The sequence below is a fragment of the Lolium rigidum genome, chromosome 6 (assembly GCF_022539505.1).
Source record: "Lolium rigidum isolate FL_2022 chromosome 6, APGP_CSIRO_Lrig_0.1, whole genome shotgun sequence".
NCBI classification, from domain to species: Eukaryota; Viridiplantae; Streptophyta; class Magnoliopsida; order Poales; family Poaceae; genus Lolium; species Lolium rigidum.
The window spans coordinates 201,743,598-201,763,433 of NC_061513.1; the positions used below are offsets into that span (position 1 = coordinate 201,743,598).

General features: G+C 44.1%; 1 long non-coding RNA gene and 1 pseudogene across 1 annotated transcript; one reads left to right on the forward strand and one right to left on the reverse strand.

Annotated features, from left to right (window-relative positions):
• The first annotated feature begins 2,435 nt into the window (after positions 1 to 2,435).
• LOC124666277 lies at positions 2,436 to 12,811 on the forward strand. The gene is made up of 3 exons (XR_006990847.1): positions 2,436 to 2,556; positions 2,860 to 2,918; positions 12,682 to 12,811. It is a non-coding gene; the product is annotated as an uncharacterized LOC124666277 (long non-coding RNA).
• Positions 12,812 to 14,724: 1,913 nt separating this feature from the next.
• LOC124663681 lies at positions 14,725 to 19,240 on the reverse strand (annotated as a pseudogene).
• Between the last annotated feature and the right edge of the window lie 596 nt (positions 19,241 to 19,836).

Below are 19,836 nucleotides of genomic sequence, written 5' to 3' on the forward strand. Positions count from 1 at the left end.
CAAGCTTTGTAATCAAGTGCAAGAGTCGGCCGACCACCTTCTCTTCAAGTCAGTTCACCGTTAGAGTTTGGTCATCTTTGAAAGCTTGGCTTGGCCTACATGATGTTGAACCAATGGATTGACAACTAATGAGCATGGTGAAAGAATGCTAGCTTGAAGGCGTCCACAAGAGAGGGCAATCGAGAAGAGCAATGGCTTTGCTTGCCAGCTATGTTGGTTTCATGTGAAATTTGGAAAGAAAGAAATGCCCGCGTCTTCCACGACACTTCCATAACATTTAATATGCTAGTTATGAAAATTAAAGACGATGCTGCAATGTGGTGCCTAGCCGGGGCAAAAGCGTTGAGTAGTGTTATGCCGCGAGAGTAGGCTTTTATGTATTGACTTGGCTATGGTCAAACTTGGTTTGTAAGACCTCTAAAAACCAATTTTCTTAATCAATGAAAATGGCAAATCTTTTGAATTGTTTCAATTTTTTGCTAGATATAAATAAATCAACCGAGTTTTCTTATGTCTAAGTTGGCTTTTTAAAAGAATGACTTTGGTTCAGTGAGGAAATAAAGACAGTTGCTTCCATCTTCTCCATACTTTTATGATTTTATTATCGAGACTCATGTTCTACCTGACGGATATAGTTGGATTTATTTTTTTGACATGGTTCTTGTACTCCTACGGCATCTATCTACACTTTTTTTTAAGAATGCTACGGCATCTCTATCTGCAAGTAAACTTTTTAGGGGCAAACCTAATATGGGCTCTGCAGCGCATATAGACTATAGAGTGATAAGGGTTCAAGGCCCACAAGTTGGCCTCCTGGAGAATTCTTTCCTGGGCCTCTCCTCTTATGCTGCGTCTCTGCGCTGTGAGAAACCAACAGCCGGCGGCTATCGTCTCACTCGCCGCCGGTGCCGCCACGCCGCCCGCCGGCGCCATGCTCCGCCTATGAATCTGCGTCCTCACCCACATCCTCTCGTGTCCCGCCACCTCTCAAGCCAAGCAAACCGTCTCCTCTCTCCACCGCCTCTCTGCCGCCGCTGCAGTTTCCCCTCAAGGCCTCAAGGCCACCGCAAAGCCCTCCCGCCTCAAATCACCTACCAATCCCGATGCCTAGTCGCCTTCCTCGCCGGTATCGGCCTCTCCATCACCGACGTCGCCGCCCTTGTCGCCAAGGACCCGCTGATCCTCTGCGCTGGCGTGGACTGAATCCTGGCCCCTGACGTCGTCAGGCTCACCAGTCTCAGTCTACCGCGTTCTAAGATCGAACCCCTCGTCTCGCACTCTCGCTGGCCCCCAAAAGCTTCCGCTGCAAATCAATCGTCTCCAAGCTGCAGTACTACCTGCCCCTCTTAGGCTCCTGCGATAATTTCTTCCGCTTAATCAAGAGCAGCTCTTACCACCATCTCAGCTGCTGCCTCAACAGGGCAGTAAAGTTCAATGTCGCGGGAGTGCGGGATCAGTCCCTGTGCGGAATAGATGTTTGTGGTATTTCCATCGTTGTGTGCCTCGCTGTGCCACGGACACTTGGCTGCAAACCAGAACGCGTCTCGGCGATGGCAGTGCACGCACAAGCCATAGATGTGCCCCGCGGCTCTGGAATGTTCAGGCGTGCGCTGAAGGTTGTTGCATTCTTCAGCGAGGAGAAGATTGCTGTGAAAGTGCAGAATTTGGAAAACACGTTCAGTTGGTCGGAGGCTGAGGCCGGCATTGCTGTGTCTAAGGCTCCGGACGTGCTAACAATGCCCAAGGACATGCTGCAGCGTAAGTCAGGTTTCCTCATTTCTGAGCTGGGATTAGAATCGACCTACATTGTTTATCGGCCGGCGTTGCTCACTTATGGCTTGGAGGGCCGGTTCGGACCACGCTATTATGCCGTGAAGTATCTCAAGGAAAATGGATTGATCAAGATCTTATGCAAAATAGAGTTAGGAATTAACAGATGCGAGCTGGCTTCCACTAGATTGCATCTACTTTTTAGTGTTGTAAAAATATACCTTCATGTACTAAAACTTGGTAATACCGGCAGATCTGATAGTCGATGACGTGAACTATCAGCAATCCAGAATTTTAGTTTCCCATGAACAGATTGCAAAATCTGTCCGCATATTCAACATTTTTTTGGTGCACATTATGTTTTGCTTCCCTGGTTTGTAGGCTTCAGAACTCCTGTTTTCATCTAGGCATGGATATGCTTCACAACTCAATACTTTCTGCAAAATCCAGTGTCTTTATATATGATAGTCCATTGATCCACTATAATTCCCAACCAATGAAATTCAGGTGGGGATTGTGACCCCCCCCCCCCCGGTGAAAAATTCAACAAAAAAACTTTCAACAGGTAATCATGCATTTGCACTGTTGAGATTTCAATTAGGAGTCACTTGCAGAGAAATGTTGTGGGCATAGTTGAATTATCATACATTTCCTGTCACCTGGCACTGTGGTTGTCTTGCAAGATCGTCCTCCTTGCTATATTACCATTCTCTTAAACGGCAGGATTTTCGGAATCTGTATGCACGCACCTGCATTTCTCATCGCGAGTAATCATCCTTTGACTAGGTACTGCTTTTCTTGCATGTCCTGTCATCTTAATGTGTACAATTTTATTGAGTTAACCGTGCATGTCTTCAAATTTATTTTTGGAATTCAGAATGCACAACAAATATACTCCGTTCATTTCTATTCATATTTATGGCGTGTAAGCAAACAAATGTAGAATTCAAAGCTAGAGCATTTCTATTTGATGATTATTTCATTCTCCGACTTGTAGTAATTGGTTTCTCCTCTCTGTTGATCTTATAGTCTCACTAGAGCATTTCTTCTACAGAAATGCTCTTACCAGAGGTTCTTTTTTATGTGTAGGTATTTTGTGAATGGGACAGTCTCATATGCGTTTGGTGAAAAGAAAAGGTCTAGCAAAGGTAACAAGTATTACTAAAGCTATGTTGTTGTATCATGATTTGTGCCCATCAAATGGTTAGAACTTAGAGTATGTACCCTCGGTTTAGTGTGGTATCTAATCTGCCTAGATTTAAGTTTTACATTTGCAAGCTATGCTTTACTAGTAAGTGTGCACGTGCAAACGCACGTCTCAATATCAACTAATACAAATTGCAATAACTAATATTTATATACCAAAAGTCTTTCATAATACAATTTACCAAAAAATAATGTATTTTATTATGATTAAATTTTGAATTGCAATGAGAAATTATAGCAATTGTAACTCCTACATATTTTGAAAACAAAATGCAGGGTCCTACAAAATTCAAACCATACTTAATAGTATGTGTGAGCTTACTTTGGCCATGCATAGTCTTCTTTGAGATATCACTTAAGTTCCAAATTATTAGATGTCCACCAAACAGAATGTAAAAAACGTTTTCAAGGAGATACAGGTCATAATATGTTCACTGTAGTAGTTTGTTAACAATAAAACATAACTCTATTTTGTTATTTTGAGCATTACAAAAGTTATGTCAAGATCAACTGAAAGCATTACTTGCACTCTCTGGTTTACATAAACCAGACAGTTGTTTACTTAAGAATTGTTATGAAACAGACAGAAGAAACCAAATTACAACTTCAAGTACATGAGGTGCGAAAATAGTTGGGTGATGCACACATTTAGTGTATGCATTACTGCCAAAATTCACCTAGCCTAACAATGATTAAGAAAAACTAAAGCCTAATGTCTTTCTTTCAAAATCTTACCTCACAAACTAATACTTGAATCATCTGACACTGCTGTGCTGCTCCAATACACAGCCAGAATTTAGAAACTGGTATAGCAGGGAACTAGGGAAGTGTGGAGTGACAGTACACAATTCAGATAGCTCGAAACCAAATTAATTAATATTCTATCAGGTAACTATTATTAATCGTATCATGTGAAAACCACAAAAGGAAGTGTACATATCTGAAATTGCATCAGCGAACAATGCATAGAAGGGAAGAGTTGAGGCACCCGAGCTTAGCAATTACATAGTTTAAGGTGAAGAGCCGCGCGATCATATTCACCATCCTTCTAGCATGTATGTCCATGCCTTCATTCAGTTACATGACCTCGTCGGTAGTGGAGGTGTACAACAGCGGTGGGGTCGCTGATGTGCCATACTCGGCATGGCTGCTGGAAGACTGATGCATCGACGAACTGACCTAGCTGCTTCCTGGCCTTTCACCTGCCACTCCATGATGTAGTTGGGCTTGATGACATCCTCCGTGACCGTGTTGGCATCTCCCATGAGCACCGAGACCATACTCGACATGGAGGGCTGTCTGTGTAGGGAGCCCTGGCTGCAAATGAGCAAGAGGTGGGTCACTTGAACCACCTCCGTGTTGCTGAATTGGATAGCTCGGGGTCCACAAGTCTAGGGGATTGCCATTCTCGTACTTGACCCATACCTGAAAAAACATTTAGAGTTTCAGAGGTTACATTAGGGTACATAGTGGCACTTTGCAATCAAGACTTGACATGGAATTCCGCAAAAGAAGTTGAAAAATAATATTATGCTCTTCCTCCATCAAACAATGCAATCAAGACTTACATGGGGCATCAGTTTTCTTGAGTTGGAAAAAAATGACATCGAGAACAGAGCCATTGTTGAACACTGGACATGTTTCTGGCCCAAGTGGTGTGCTGACCTATAAAAGGAGGGAGCTGGAGGAGAGCTAACCCTAAGAGAGAGGAAACCACACCAGCCGCCAGGGACCAAAGATGAGGTGAGCTGCTGCTACAACATGGTATCGGAGCAAGGCGACAGTGGGGCCTGAAGGGAAGCCGGTTCCGGCAGGGAACAACAGTGGTTCTGCGCGGCGGAGAGGAGACGAGGTGGTGCTGCGTGCAAGGGGAAGGAGAAGGACAAGCTGGACTGTGGTTCTTGCTGCTGCGTGCAGCTGCTCGTCAAGGAGTGAAGCAGGGGTGGTGGTTTCTCAAGTTTTGTGTGCCTGCTGCTGGTGAAAGGAGGTTGTTGGTCAGCGTGCGTCGAAGTTGTTTGTTGTTTTTGCTGGGTGAAGGTGAGAGTGCAGATGGGTGAGTCCAAAGGCCTTGCGGAGGCTCTTGAGCAGCTCACGCTGTTTCTTTCAAAAGGGGGTGGCTCTGAGGCCATGGTTCCTCGACAAGAAGTGGTTCAGAAGATTACCTGTCACCCATGGACATCAAGCTAGAGGGGGTTATCAACTATCTGAGTTGGTCTTGGAGGGCAATGTTGGTTGTGGATCAGAAAGATCTTGATGGGTACTTATTGGGGACACCAGGAGACAAGACTAGTGCAGGGAAAGAAGTGGAAAACCGTCAACTCTCTGCTTATTGGGTGGCTGTTGAACTCGGTGGTGCCCTCCATTGGGCGTTCCGTGGGAGGGCTGTCCACAGCTGCTGAAATATGGAAAGACTTTGTCCACCCAGTACTCTGGTAAAGGTAATGTCATGCTCATTGCTCAGATTGATGGGAAGATTCGCCATCTCCGCTAGGGGGACATGACAATGATGGCATATGTGGCAGAGCTGCAAGCCTTATGGGCTGATCAGGATAACTGTGACCCTCTCGAACTCTATGATGCAGCCTCCATCGAGTCAGGGCACAAGTGGATAGCACGCAAGCGTGTGCTTATGCTTTTGGAGGGGCTAAATAAGTGTTTTCATGGCAGAAAGGCATGTCTGCTGCACCACGCCTCCTTGCTCACTCTTGACGAGGCCATTGCAGCAATGGCTCAAGAGGAGGTGCGGCTCTCTCTGGAACCAGCAAATGAGAAAGTTGTGTCAGCTCCAACGTTTGCCGTGAATGAGCGCAGAGAGTGGAAAGGGACTAGGGACTGTTTCATTTGTGGGGAGACTGGTCACCTGAAGTGGAACTGCCCAACTCGTGGTAGAGGCATGGGATATAACAGAGGGGGAAGTAGCAGGATGGCAGGAGGCAGAGGTGGATACTCAGGTCGTCAAACTGCTAGAGGTAGAGGAGGACACACCGAAAACTCCGTGGACAGAGTGCACACATGGCGCCTGAAGTGGACAATGGGATGTCAAAGGATGCAGAAGTGGATGGTGCTGCCTATGGAAACTTTGCTAACTTGGTCTCCATGGATGAAAGTAATTCTGAAAAGGCATTCCTTGCTACTAATGAGAATGATACAGAATGGATTCTAGACTCTGGCGCATCTAAGCATGTTGCGGGCACGGTGTGTTTGAGTAGTACATTAAGCATCCTCCTACTCACAAAGGCACCATTCAAGCTGCTGACGGTACAAAACAACCTGTTGTTGGAGAGGGCACAATGCACTTCAAACATCTCTTTGTCATCAGTTTTACACGTCCCAGCGTTTCCTGTTAATTTGCTCTATGAGTGCTCTCATTGATGACATAGACTATAGTGTGACTCTTAACAAGTTTGGTGTCGCGATTCAGGAGCGGGAGACGAGGCATATGGTTGGGACTGGCACCAGGCTTAAGGGGCTCTGGTATGTGGAAAAGGGGGTGTAGCCAGAGTTGGTGTATGCTGCAACCATGGAGGACAAGAAAAAACAGGCTATGATCCGTCACTGTAGGATGGCGCATGTGTCTTTCGATAAGATGAGTAGATGTAAGGGTATATTCCCCCTATGTGTGGTTTTGGTAATTAATGACAACCCCTATGGACTAATGTTTTCATTGAGTTTATATGAAGGAATATTCCATAGGTACTACTTGTACTCCATATGTTGGATTCAAGTATGGATGCCGTGAAGATAAAGATATACCTTGTGTATTGGCATCAAGATCATCGGTTTGAAGATATATATGTGATATGATCAACAAGAAGAAATGAAGATGGAGTTCTTATGTGGAACTCAATATTAGCCATGCTCTATCTTAAGTGAGTATGAGAAGATACAAGGTTGGGTCGTGCAAGTTCAAGATGAGCATCTCAAGTGGATCACATGCTTGAAGCTTGCCGTCCATTTGGTGACATTGGACATGTGAAGATGTGCATCAATGAAGCTTTCCCATCATGGTGTATGGGGGAGCATTTGCGAGTCTTCACGAAGCAACGATGATCAAGTGAGGCATTCCGGCTTGTGTAGAGCTTGAAGAGTTATCATCAAGATCAAGCGGGATGCGCAAGGCAAAGGTATGACCTTGATAGGTTTTCCTTTTACCGGTCTCAAGGTGGTTGTTGGGAGACCGGATTATAGGATAGATAGCCGCACTATCAAGAGGGGCTTTCGGTTGGGTAACTTGTCGCATCGTCTTAGGGAGCTCAACCCTTTGCATACTTTGCATATCCTTATTGCTTCTTGGTGTTTCTCTGTGTGAGGTTCTTGAGCTTGTTCATCGAAAACGGAATCCGCATGCATCTTCTATTGCGTTTTCGAGTTTGGACGTCTTCACCGTTTCTTGACGGTGGGAGACTCCCTCTCTAAAAACATCTAAAAATATCATGTGAGGAGTCTCCATATTTCCAACAAAATTTTATTGTTGGGGTTCTATTCGTCGTTATCTTTCCAACAAAATATCCTGTGAGGAGTCTCCATATTTCCAACAAAAAATCGTTTTTGTTGGGGTTCTATTCGTCGTTATCTTTCCAACAAAATTGGTTTCATGTCAATCGGGGTCCGGACACAAAAGTTATCACAGTTTTAGTAAAACATGTTTTTCCTGCTGGCCCGGTTTCTCGCCCGGTTTGACCGGCCTCCCAACCGGCCAGTCCGGCGCGCAGTCCGGTCAACCGGTCGCCAACCGGGCGCCAAACGTGCGCCTAACTGATCCGGTCAGCCGGCCTACAGACCGGCGGGCCCGGCGTGCTGTCCGGTCGACCGGTCGCCAACCGGGCGCCAACCGGAGGAGCTCCTGGACGACGCAAAGTGACTCCGGTCCCTGGTCCGGTCCGACCGGCTCCTGCACCGGGCGGACCGGTCTGTGGTCCAGTTGACCGGGCTCCTCGACGGTTGACTCAGCCCAACTTTTCCCCAACGGTTATATTTGCTCTTGGGCTATAAATAGCCCTTCTTCCACCTTGGGCTGATGTAGTTCTTCCATTCTCTCTCCTCCATTTTTGCCTTTGAAGAACTTGCTCTCTCTCTTGATTCCCCCCATGATTCTTTCTCATTCTTGAGGGATCTAAGAGAGGAGATCTAGATCTACACTTCCACCAATCCATTTCTCCTCTAAGTGAGGGGAACTCTTGGGATCTAGATCTTGGAGTCTTTTGTTGACTTTCCCCATTGTTCTTCCTCTCCAATCTCATCCTAGCATTTGTTGTTTGGGTGGGATTTGAGAGTGAAGGACTTGAACACCTCTAGTGTTCTTGCTTTGCATCATTGCATAGTGTTGAGCTCTCCACCACGATTAGTTCGAGTGAGAGACCGTGAGCTTGTTACTCTTGGAGGGAAACCTCCTAGTTGGCTTGGCGGTTGGTGCTCCGGTGATCTCTTCAAGAAGATTGTGAAGAGGCCCGGGCTTCTCCTTCGTGGAGCTTGTGAAGTGGTTGTGGAGCTTGCCATCTCCGGAGCGGAGAAAAAGCTAACCATAAGGAAAGGGCCAATATCCTTCGTGGGTGTGGTTCGGAGAATAGGGTGAGCCTTCGTGGCGCGGGGAATCCTTCGTGGGACCTCCACTCCTCCAAACGTGACGTACCTTGTTGCAAAGCAAGGGAACACGGGAATACATCCTCGTCTCCGCGTGCCTCGGTTATTTCTATACCCGAGCTCTCTTTCCTTGTGATAGCCATCGTGCTTGAAGTACATATATCTTGCTATCACTTGTGCTACATATATCTTGTGCCTATCTTGCTTAGCTCTACTTGTTCTTGTTACACTTAGTTGAGCTTAGCATATCTAGGGTTTGTGCTTGTAAACTAAACGATAGTTTAATTCCGCATTCATACAAGACAAATCCGTAAGAGTTTTTAATTGCCTATTCACCCCCCCCCTCTAGGCGACATCTCGATCTTTCAGTAGAATATTTCTTGATATTATGTGTGAAATAAGCAAGGGCAATTAACATGTGATGCTTGCGAATATGCTAAACATACAAGAGCCTCATATGTGAGTAAGGGGCTTAGGAGCATATCTCCTTTTATGCGTATTCATTCAGATGTATGGACTTCCCCAGTGGTGTCAGTGAATGGAATGAAGTACTTTGTTACCTTTATTGACTGCTATTCTCGTATGACTTGGGTTTATTTGATGCGCCACAAGGATGAGGTGTTTCATTGTTTTCAGAACTTCCATGCATATGTAAAGAATCAGTTTCAGATACACGTGCAGGTGCTCAGGACTGACAATGGCAGTATGGCACGGAGTATTTGAACACCACCTTTGGGGCCTTTTTATCTGAATAAGGTATTCTTCATCAAATGACTTGCCCAGATACCCCTCCCCAAAGCGGTGTAGCAGAGCGGAAAAACGGACACATTTTGGAAGTAGCCCGCTTGTTGATGTACACAATGAATGTGCCTAAGTTCCTCTGGAGTGAAGCAGTCATGACAACCACTTTTTTATTAACAGGACACCCTCCAGGATAATTGGTATGAAATTCCCATGCGAGTTGTTGTTTGGGAAAAATAAGTTTGTTGTCCCTCCAAAATTATTTGGCAGTACATGCTTTGTTCGGGATCATAGACCATCGATTGGGAAGTTAGATCCACGAGCAGTAAACTGTATTTTTGTTGGTTATTCCTCTAGTCAACACGGGTATAAATGTTGGTGTCCCTCTGCGAAACGCATGTTTGTAAGTATGGATGTCACCTTCATGGAATCCGAGCCATTCTATGGTGAGCAAACTGATCTGAGCTTGTTGTTTGCATGTTGTTTGCAGAACTTGACCAACTTCACTCTCTGCAAGATGGTCATGAGGGGGAGAAGGTAATGTCTCACACTAAGGGCGATTCTGTGGGTACTAAACCTGATGGTGATGTGCAGGTTCAGGTCCAACCAGTAGTGGGTACAATTCCGCTTGATTCTCTCCAAGTTCCTGTTCAGGATCGGTGCCCGCAGAATCTCCAAGTGTACACTCGGCGGCAGCCACATGTGCATGGGGAGCGGGAAGTTAGTGATGTTAGCTCATCTGACACAATGGCACAATGGGACAACAGCCACATGTGCAGGGGGAGTAACAAGGCAGTGCTAGCAGCTCATCTGACACAATGGATTTGCCAATTACATTGCGAAAGGAGAAACGTGAATCAGCCAGAAAGGGTGAAGTGGCAAGTAAGGCTCTTTGCGAAATGCATGTTCTACAAACTGTTTCTGATGAACATGACATTAGCAAATTTATTTCTTACGAGGCTTTGTCTCCTTCCTATAGAGCTTTTGTGGCCTCTCTACAAACCGTGTCAATTTTAAACAATTGGAAGACAGCAAAGCAAGATCCGAAGTGGCGCGAAGCGATGATAGAAGAGTTGGAAGCACTGAAGAAAAACAAGACATGAGTGCTAGCCATACTGTCAGCAGGGAAAAAGGCAGTGAGTTGTAAGTGGATCTATGCTTGAAGCAGAATCCTCAAGGGAAGGTAGAAAGGTATAAGGCCAGATTGGTCGCTAGTGGGTTTAGTCAGACTTATGGAATTGAATACGATGAGACGTTTGCTCCAGTGGCGAAGATGAACACAGTAAAAATATTGGTTTCATGTGCTGCTAACTTTGGGTGGAAGTTGCATCAATTAGATGTCAAGAATTCCTTCTTACATGGTGACCTGCAGGAAGAAGTGTACATGGTGATACCACCAAGTTTTGGTACCTCACAGACCAAGGGAAAAGTATGCAGGCTGAAGAAATCCTTGTATGGTCTGAAGTAATCTCCAAGGGCATGGTTTGATAGGTTTAGACGAGTTGTGTGTGGTATGGGGTATGGTCAATGCAATGGTGACCACACTGTGTTCTATAGACACGTTGAGGGCGGAGGATCACCATTCTTGCAGTTTATGTGGATGACATCATCATCACGGGAGACGATCAAGAGGAAATAAAGAGATTGAAGGAGTATCTGAGCAAGGAGTTTGAGGTGAAAGATTTGGGCAACCTAAAATATTTCCTTGACCTAGAAGTGGCTCGGACAAGAAGGAAATATCTTTATGTCAACGAAAATACACCTTAGATCTCTTGAGTGACATGGGCATGATGGGATGTCGTACAACCCCTACCCCAATTGAACAAAATCATCAAGTGACTACACAATCAGGTGAGCTAGTGAATAAGGAAAATTATCAGAAATTGGTTGGGAGACTCTTGTACTTGTGTCATACCAGGCTGACATTACATATGCCGTGGGTGTGGTGAGCAGATACATGCATGAACCAAGGAGTGGGTATCTTGATCAAGGTTCAGGAAAGCGGAAAAAAGAGTCGCTTACGGCGGCCTTCCGCATCGATTGCATACACGCTTAAGCGGAGAAAAGCGGAAAGAAGAGGAAAAAAGCGCCGCTTATGCACGCTGAAGCGCTAAGCGGAAGGCCACCGCACCAAGTACGCTTAGCGCTTTCTTGAACCTTGATCTTGATATAGTGCACAAAATTTTGAGATACTTGGAGGGAACTCCGGGAAAGGGGTTGTGGTTTGCAAAGAGTGGACACCTTGAGGTGGATGGCTATAGTGACTCTGATTGGGCTAGTTTCGAGATGATAGAAGATCAACGTCAGGCTATTGTGTGTTTGTGAGAGGAAATCTGGTGTCACGGAGAAGCAAGAAATAAACAGTTGTGTCTAGATCAACAGCAGAAGCTGAATACAGAGCTTTATCTAAAGGGGTGTGTGAGATGCTTTGGGTGAAGCATCTCCTGAGCGAGTTAGCTTCTGAGAAAGGGGCCCTTGAGAGCTTGGTCTGACAATCAGTCAGCCATAAGTATAGCAAATAATCCAATTCAACATGATAGGACAAAACATGTGAAAATTGATCGTTTCTTCATTAAGGAGAAACTTGATGCTAGGATCATCAGCCTTACTCATGTCAGTTCTGGGAAGCAGATTGCTGATTGCTTGACAAAGGGACTGGGAACAAGGGAATGCAACTTGACATGTGACTAGATGAGAGTGATAGATATCTACCATCCATCTTAAGGGGGAGTGTTGAACAGTGGACATGTTTCTGGCCCAACTGGTCCAAGCCCATGTGTGTGCTGACCTACAAAAGGAGGGAGCTGGAGGAGAGCTAACCCTAAGAGAGAGGAAACCACACCAACCGCCAGGGGCCAAAGATGAGGTGAGATGCTGCTACAACAGCCATACACAACAGAAATTTGAAGCAAACCTTGAGAACCTCGGCATCTTCACTTTCTTTTATCTAAGCCCAGCGTACAAACTCCCTTATCTCTATTGAAACAGATTACCAAAAGGAAAGGTTAGACCAATTATCTAAAATTTAATATAAATCAAATAAACAAACCTTGAATACTTTTCTAAATGATACAAAAAATATATCTTTGTCTTTCAACCAGCAGATCATAGCTATGTACAGAAACAAAGGTCGTGGGTTAGTTAGACAAAACGAAACCTACTCGTAAATTTTGCAAGCCCATCTATTGCTAACCTTAGACCATGCAAACCTTGTGTGGTACAGCTTATAACATTGAAGATTTATTGTATGCCAGCACATCCAACCAAACGGGCCTTGAAACTGTCAAAAAAAAAAAGAGAGAACCTATGCACGCTTTATGTACAAGAAACAGTGTGATGGTACCTTTCACCTCTGTCTAACAGTGGTCATTCTTGATTTTACAGAATGAAGCATCATCGGTTTTCTATACTGGAGCATTCCACCAACCTCAAAGCCACTTTATTTTTGGTTGTGCCCTGTATGCAGTTATCCAATACATATTAACATAATATAGTTGGACAAAGTTAAGACTGCCAACTGATTTTATACCTGATCTGAAATGCACGAATTGGTAGGCACAATAAAGAGCAAAAAAAAATGCAATACATGACAAACTGAACCTAATTATTGTTGGTAAGAGCAAACTAAAATGCTATACATGAATATTTTGAAATAGAGATAAACAGAAAGCTCTTATATAGTCAGAAGCGAAGACCAATCAGGCATAGACGGGTTAACTGGACTTATTTTAAGTCTGGCACCGAACAATTCCATTAGAATTCAGTGCTGAAGTGAAATAAATTTCGTGTAAATATAGAGAAGTGCAATACAGAGCAAAACATCCTCATACGAAATAGTATTGGCAGGCCCAGAGGAGCAGTCAGGCATAGTACATATTTTGTGACTAACCACTGCGTTGTATAATGATTATATTTGGCCCTGCATAAGATATTACAGAAAGTGAACATGCCATCACACAAGTGACAACCCGATGAGAATGCATACATTTTAGAGCTGAAGTGAAATTATCCAATGACTGAACCTGATTTATTTTTAGGATGACACAAAACGCCCAAATAAACCTTGCAAAGGCAGTTGCGCACTGCAATTTTCAGATAAAAGAAAGTTCATTCACAGTTGCGTACTGCAATTTTCAGATGAAATTCAGCCACTCACCAATCTGGGAAAATAGAGGAACGTTCGCGTGAGGAGTAGAGGAGAGGGCCATCACAATCGAGGAGATCCAGCGCCCCAATCAAGGGTGTTGGAAGATCGCCGAATCGTCCGGCCGTCGGCGCTCGGGTGGGCCACCATGCAGGCGCTACTCGCGTGGTGGGAGTGAAGACTTTGATCGAGGCGCCGCGAGATCGCCGACGCATCCCGTCGCTCAGTCGTGGGGCACCGGCATCACACGAAAACTGGGGAGTGACATCATGGGGAAGGTTGGCGGCGTAGAGCGCGGTTGAGCGAGATCAGCGCTGTGATTTTCGGATGCAGGGCGTCTCTAGAGCGGATGGGGAGGTTGCGGAAGCGAGACACGGATCGGGGTGGAACGTGCACGGGAGCCTGCAGAGGCTGAACATTCAATCGGATTGAATTAAACATCTGGGGGACCATTGGAGTAATATGAACTCTTCGATTTTCATCAAGTGGGATAGATTGGATGGTTCTGGTTGTTCCGTGTACAGAACTCTTGCTGGCTTTAGAAAAATTTCAGTTTGCTTTTTTATAAGTAGTTCAGATGCAAACCAGAGTTAGCAACTAACAGATGTAGTGTTGCTTCCCTTGATTGCGATCTATATTTAAGTGTTGTAAAAACATATCTTGATAACTATATCAATCTGTTGCTACTGACCTTTGTATTAAAACTTACTAATGCCAGATGTGATAATGGATAATATGATATATCAGCTATCTAAAAATGTCTGTGCTGAGTACAGATTGCAAAACCTCTCTGCATATTTCACAGCTTTTGTGCACATTATGTTTTGCTTCCCTGGTTTGTAGGCTTGAGAAATCATGTTATCAATTGGCCATGAATGTGCTACAAAACTCAATACTTTCTTCTGCTATTTGGTAGCTTACGACATGACAACAAAATTATAGCTTACTGCTTGTTCTCTGCAAAATCACGTGTCTTCATTTATTTTAGTCTACTATAAACGTAAATCTCGATAGCTTTAGATAGTGTTCCATTTATTCAATAGATAATCATGCAGTTGAGCTACTAAGAGTTCATTCAGGAGTCCTACTTCAAACGATATGTTGTAGGCATACTTGAATTATCATTTTGCATTTCTTGTCACAGGCCAGTGTGCTTGTTTTGCATGATCATCCTCCCAGCTATACATGAATGTCTTCCTCTCCTTATGTGTGATTTTGGAACAAAGAAATGAAAACGTCTCCAAATAGAATTGGATTATAAAGAGTCTATCCTGTACTGCACCGAGTGCTCGTGATTTCAAAAATTTATACAGCCGTAGCCTGACAATAGTACAAAAAGTGCATATCCTTGTGGCACGCCGTGTGGTTGCTGTACTGTACCTTATTTTAGGACCTAAGATCCTAAGCAAACATTCCCAGCCAGAAATTAAAGCATGCCTAGTGCAAAATATAACCACTACAGAGCTAATTAAGCGTGACTCAACTTTAGGGGGCTGGCCTGGATGTTTCTGCTGCATAACTTGTTTCAGCAAAAGGCCTTGCGTTATGCGCAGTTATAAGGGCTTCCTCATTTCGTGTTATCTTAACATGTCTATCTCTTATCCTGTGAATCGCTGCAGTTGCATCTCTCATGCACATTCTCTCTGTTGGAGCATGCTTGCTGCATGATAGCCCAACCTGCATGACAGAGAATATGGCATTGCTGCCATGTTCCATTTGGTTGCTTCCATCCTGCACACTACTCGCATTAGCTTCTTCAATGGGCAGTAGGACTGGATCTACAATCTGCATTAGCATCCCTGGAAATGCATTCTCTACATGCTTCTGCAAGGTCAACCCTTCTCTGAACATCTCATGAGTCGGCACCATGCCTGTAAATAACTCGAGGATGACACTTCCGAAGCTGTATACATCTCCACATGAAGAAACTTGACCGCCTTGTCCATATTCTACATTGCATAGACCAAAAGTAGTGAGTTTACATTCAATATTTATGTTCGTGGAGCAGGTAAGGAGATTAGACAAAATTCGAGCTACCTGGAGCGACATATCCAATTGTTCCTCTTATTCCAATAGAACTCCTGGAAGAGATCTGTTGCTCTATTGATGATTCATGAAGAATCTTTGCAAGGCCGAAGTCCCCAATGTGAGCAACTAGATCCTCATTGAGAAGAATGTTGCTTGGCTTCAAGTCACAGTGGCAAATAATCTAGTCCATCAGCAATATCAACTGCAATATTTAATCTCTGCATCCATGTCAAACCATGTAGTTGCTGTGATGCATGTACATCCAGGTGTAACCACATATCTAGGCTCCCGTTAGGCATGAACTCGAACACAAGGGCTTTGAAGTCTCGTCGATTCATGTCAGAGCTTGAGCAGCAAGTTATGACACTAATCAAATTACGATGGCGGATCTTACTAAGCGCCTCACACTCAGCTTCAAAGCTTTTGGAAGAGCCAGACTGTTGAAGATCAAAAACCTTCACAGCTACTGTGGTCGTCATATTATTGAGCAGCAAAACACACTTGTACACAGATCCATACCTTCCCCTGCCAATCAAATTGTCTATTGCAAAGCCACTTGTTCCTTGGACCAATTCAGCATAAGAAATTCTGGGATAGTTTTCACCCATCAATTGAAATCCCCTTGTGGCTATAGATTGAGCTTTTATTTTCTTTCTCATTCTGTAGAAAGCAAGCGTCAAACACAAGCACAGAATGACGCCAGCAACTGGGGCAGCTATTGTCATAACTAAATGGTGTTTTCTATAGCCATTCCCCATGGCTTCGGGCAGGCATGGTGGCAAATGCAACTCTGAGATACCACCACAAAGCCCCAGATTCCCATCAAAAAAGATTTCAGACATGTTACTGAACACGCCCTGCGATGGAACTTTTCCATCCAGATGGTTGAAGGACAGATCCAACAGGAATAGTAATGATATGTTTTGAAAGCTTTCTGGGATATGACCAGACAAGTTGTTGTGTGAAAGATTTATTGCTTTAATGCCACCCATGAGTCCAAACTCCTGAGGGATCACACCCGAGAGTGTGTTCTTGGCAAGATTTAGCTCTTCTAAGCCTCGCATTTTGCTGATAGATGAGGGTATGCTACCAGTGAAGGAGTTATGATCCAACCAGAGTGCTCTCAAGCTTTGACAATTTCTGAGTTCACTTGGCAGCATTCCGGATAAGTTGTTCTGAGAGATGTACAGGTTTGCAAGTTTTGTCAGGCTGCCAACTTCAGATGGAAGAGAGCCAACAAAAAAATTGTCTGACAAATCCAGTATATATGACAAGGACGATAGGTTAAAGATCTCTTTAGGTAAGGACCCCGTTAACTTATTGTCTCTAAAGCTTGCTACAGTTATCTCCTGAAGGTTCCTTAGGCTTGTTGGAAGAGGCCCCTCAAATTTGTTGCTGTATGTGAAAAGACCTAGTAACCGTGTCAAGTTCCCAAGGGAGGATGGCAGGAACCCTGTCAATAGATTATCATTCAAATGCAAGGCTTCTAACAAATTTAGCCTTCCGATGCAGTCAGGTAAGGCACCAGTAAATTGGTTTATATAGAGTTGCAACTCATTTAGCCCTACAAGATTGCATATGCCAAATGGTATTCTTCCGGAGATCTCATTATATCCAAGCCAAGTTGTGTTGATAGGTTGGCAACAGAGCTTGGCAGTGCGCCACCTAGCATGTTGCGTCGGAGGTCAAGTATACGGAGGTCTGTGCAGTTTGTCAATAACGTCATGAACTCCCAGTCCTGAGCAGTAGCTGCCATTAGCTGATTTGTTTCAAGAACCAAAAAGCCTGGGCAGAGCATTCCAATCTCCGGGGGCAATCTTCCGGTGAAGTTGTTTGAACCAAGGTCTAGTTTATACATCTCAGTTGCATTGACAATAGAAGCTGAAAGGCTTCCTGTAAAGCTGTTCGAGTGAAGGAGTAGGTTCTGGAGATTTGGGAGGTGATTTCCCAAGTCATAGGGCAGTGTACCGTGCAAATTATTTTGCGACACACTGAAAGTGATAAGAGAGGAGAGGTTAAAGAAAGGTATAGGGATAATTCCTGAGAGGTGGTTTGCACCCAGTTCAATCAACTTGAGACTAGAAATCTTGCCAAGACCCTCAGGAATGGAACCCTCAAGTTGGTTGAAGGGCAAAGCGATCTCCTGCAGTGCTGAGAGGTTGTTAAGTGATGGAGGAATGATTCCAGTGAAGTTGTTCTTCATCAGCATTATGGACTTCAAGCTGGACAAGCCTCCAAGCCAAGCAGGGATTTCTCCAGTGAGCTGATTTGAGGAAAGGTTGCTGCCTTTAAGATTGGTGCAGTTCTTCAAGTTATCATTTACTTCACCATGAAGTAAGTTCTTGGGCAAGTAAAGATATTGTAACCGAGAAAGACGACCAATTGATGAGGGTATTTGACCATGGAAATTGTTTTGGCTGAGATCTAGAATTTTTAAGAACGTGAGGTTTCCAATGGATGGTGTGATTGTGCCAGCAAGGCCCTCTGAAGTGAGGTTAAGTACTGTAACCCTGTGCTTATGCTTATGGCTGCAACTGATACCTGGCCACGAGCAGAAATCAGTAGTTGTGTTCCACGCAGCTAGGACATCTGGCTGGTTGCTTAGGCTTGCCTTGAATGCCAACAAGGTATCCACGTCAGACCTATTGCTGAGTGTTCTGGCTGATGCCGATTGGAGTACATAGGGCAAAAGAGGCAGCAACAGAACCCAGAATATCGATGACACTGGGAATTGTACAAGAAATATAAGCTTTAATTAATTCCAAATGTTATGGAGTAATGTATGTACTGAACATATTGTATGGTAATTAATCTGCCAAAGTTTCACTAATTTTCTGAGGAACAGATATTTATTTTAAGATAACTGGTTTATCTACTCTGAATTTATAAGCTGTTGTAGCAGATTTTTTGGTTAGGAAAAAGCCAAATTGTGTCTATTGGACCAACTTCCATATCTGAAACGGACCCCTCTCACAACTAAACGCTTGTCCTAAGTTTTACTTATATGTATCCTTGTTTTTATTTTATTTGTTCAGAACGTCCTTGTTTATTTGTTTTCTTGTTCTACTAGGTCTTTGGGTCGATGGTAACTATGATGCAGAGAAACAGTTATTTGTTAATATGCAAACGCTACAATATCCAACATCTACAAGATTGCATATCACCAAAGAGGATGTTTGCCTACGGAAATCTGAAAGGGCGACAAGGTAAGAATTACATACCCTCCTCATATCCTTCTGCTGGTTTTAGATGAAAAGCTCGCCTTCTTGATTGCATCACCTGTCTCATACGCTCCATGACATTGCCCTTGCTAGTCAAGAAGGGCAAGGTGATTATAAGAGCACCTGTTAGCTAGCTAGGTCTGTGATTAGACTTGTCACTTACGACTTTACGAGGTCACTACTGGAAAATGATGCCCACTTACATTCTCTAATTAGTGGATAACAACATGCGTGAAATTCAAATGTAGTAAGTAGTGACATGGTCACAGATTAAGTGGAATGATCATTACTATATCACCAAAAAGTTATAGAACTTACGAGTGCTGAGCTGATTGTGATGGTGTTTTTTGTGTGTGGATAGGGTACCTCCTCAGCCACCAAATGAGTTGTGAAGTAGCATTGGTCTTTGGTTCTGCAGGAGGGATTGCTTGTTCAGGTTGTCTCGTTTAACTGCACTGCCAAAATTGTACGAGTAGGACCTGCAGAAGTTGGCGAAGTTGGGAGCTGCGAAAAGAGTGATCTGATGTCTGAAGAACTCTAGCGTCTTCATGTGGCCGAGCTCCAGATAATGTTTACGGGTCATATCAATCTTTAGCCTTTTCTTTCTTCAAATTGGTGGTCACTGGTCAATGGTCATGGTGGTGGCCTGGTCAAGGAGACGAAAACTTCAGGTAGGGTCGCACGGCAACACCACTCCTCAACTGGGTCTTTGAATGTTTTCTTGACCAGAGCATTTGTACTCTGATTGTCTAACAAATGCTGTATATTCTTCACTGGGCACGAGGAAGTTTCTAAATAATCCGTAGCATTTTAGCCCTGGCGCGATGGGGCCTTTGTGGGCTTTAGCAGGACGATGTTTTTGTTGTGTGCTATGCATTCCTTGTATTACACTGCGGCCTGTTGACTGTTGTGTTGTTGGACTGATTAAACAGTTTCTTCCTATATACCATTTTGGACTGTTTTTTTTTTTTTTTGAGGCACCATGTTAGACTGTTTTGCTGTTGTAACTAATTATTTGTGACTCAAACTAAAGAAGCATGTACATACATTTTTCCTTAATTATTGTGGCTGAGGCTTAATGGTGATCTACTCTACCCATTCCTTGGTGGTGGTTAGTTTTGTGGCAACATTTCCATTTGCTCAAAC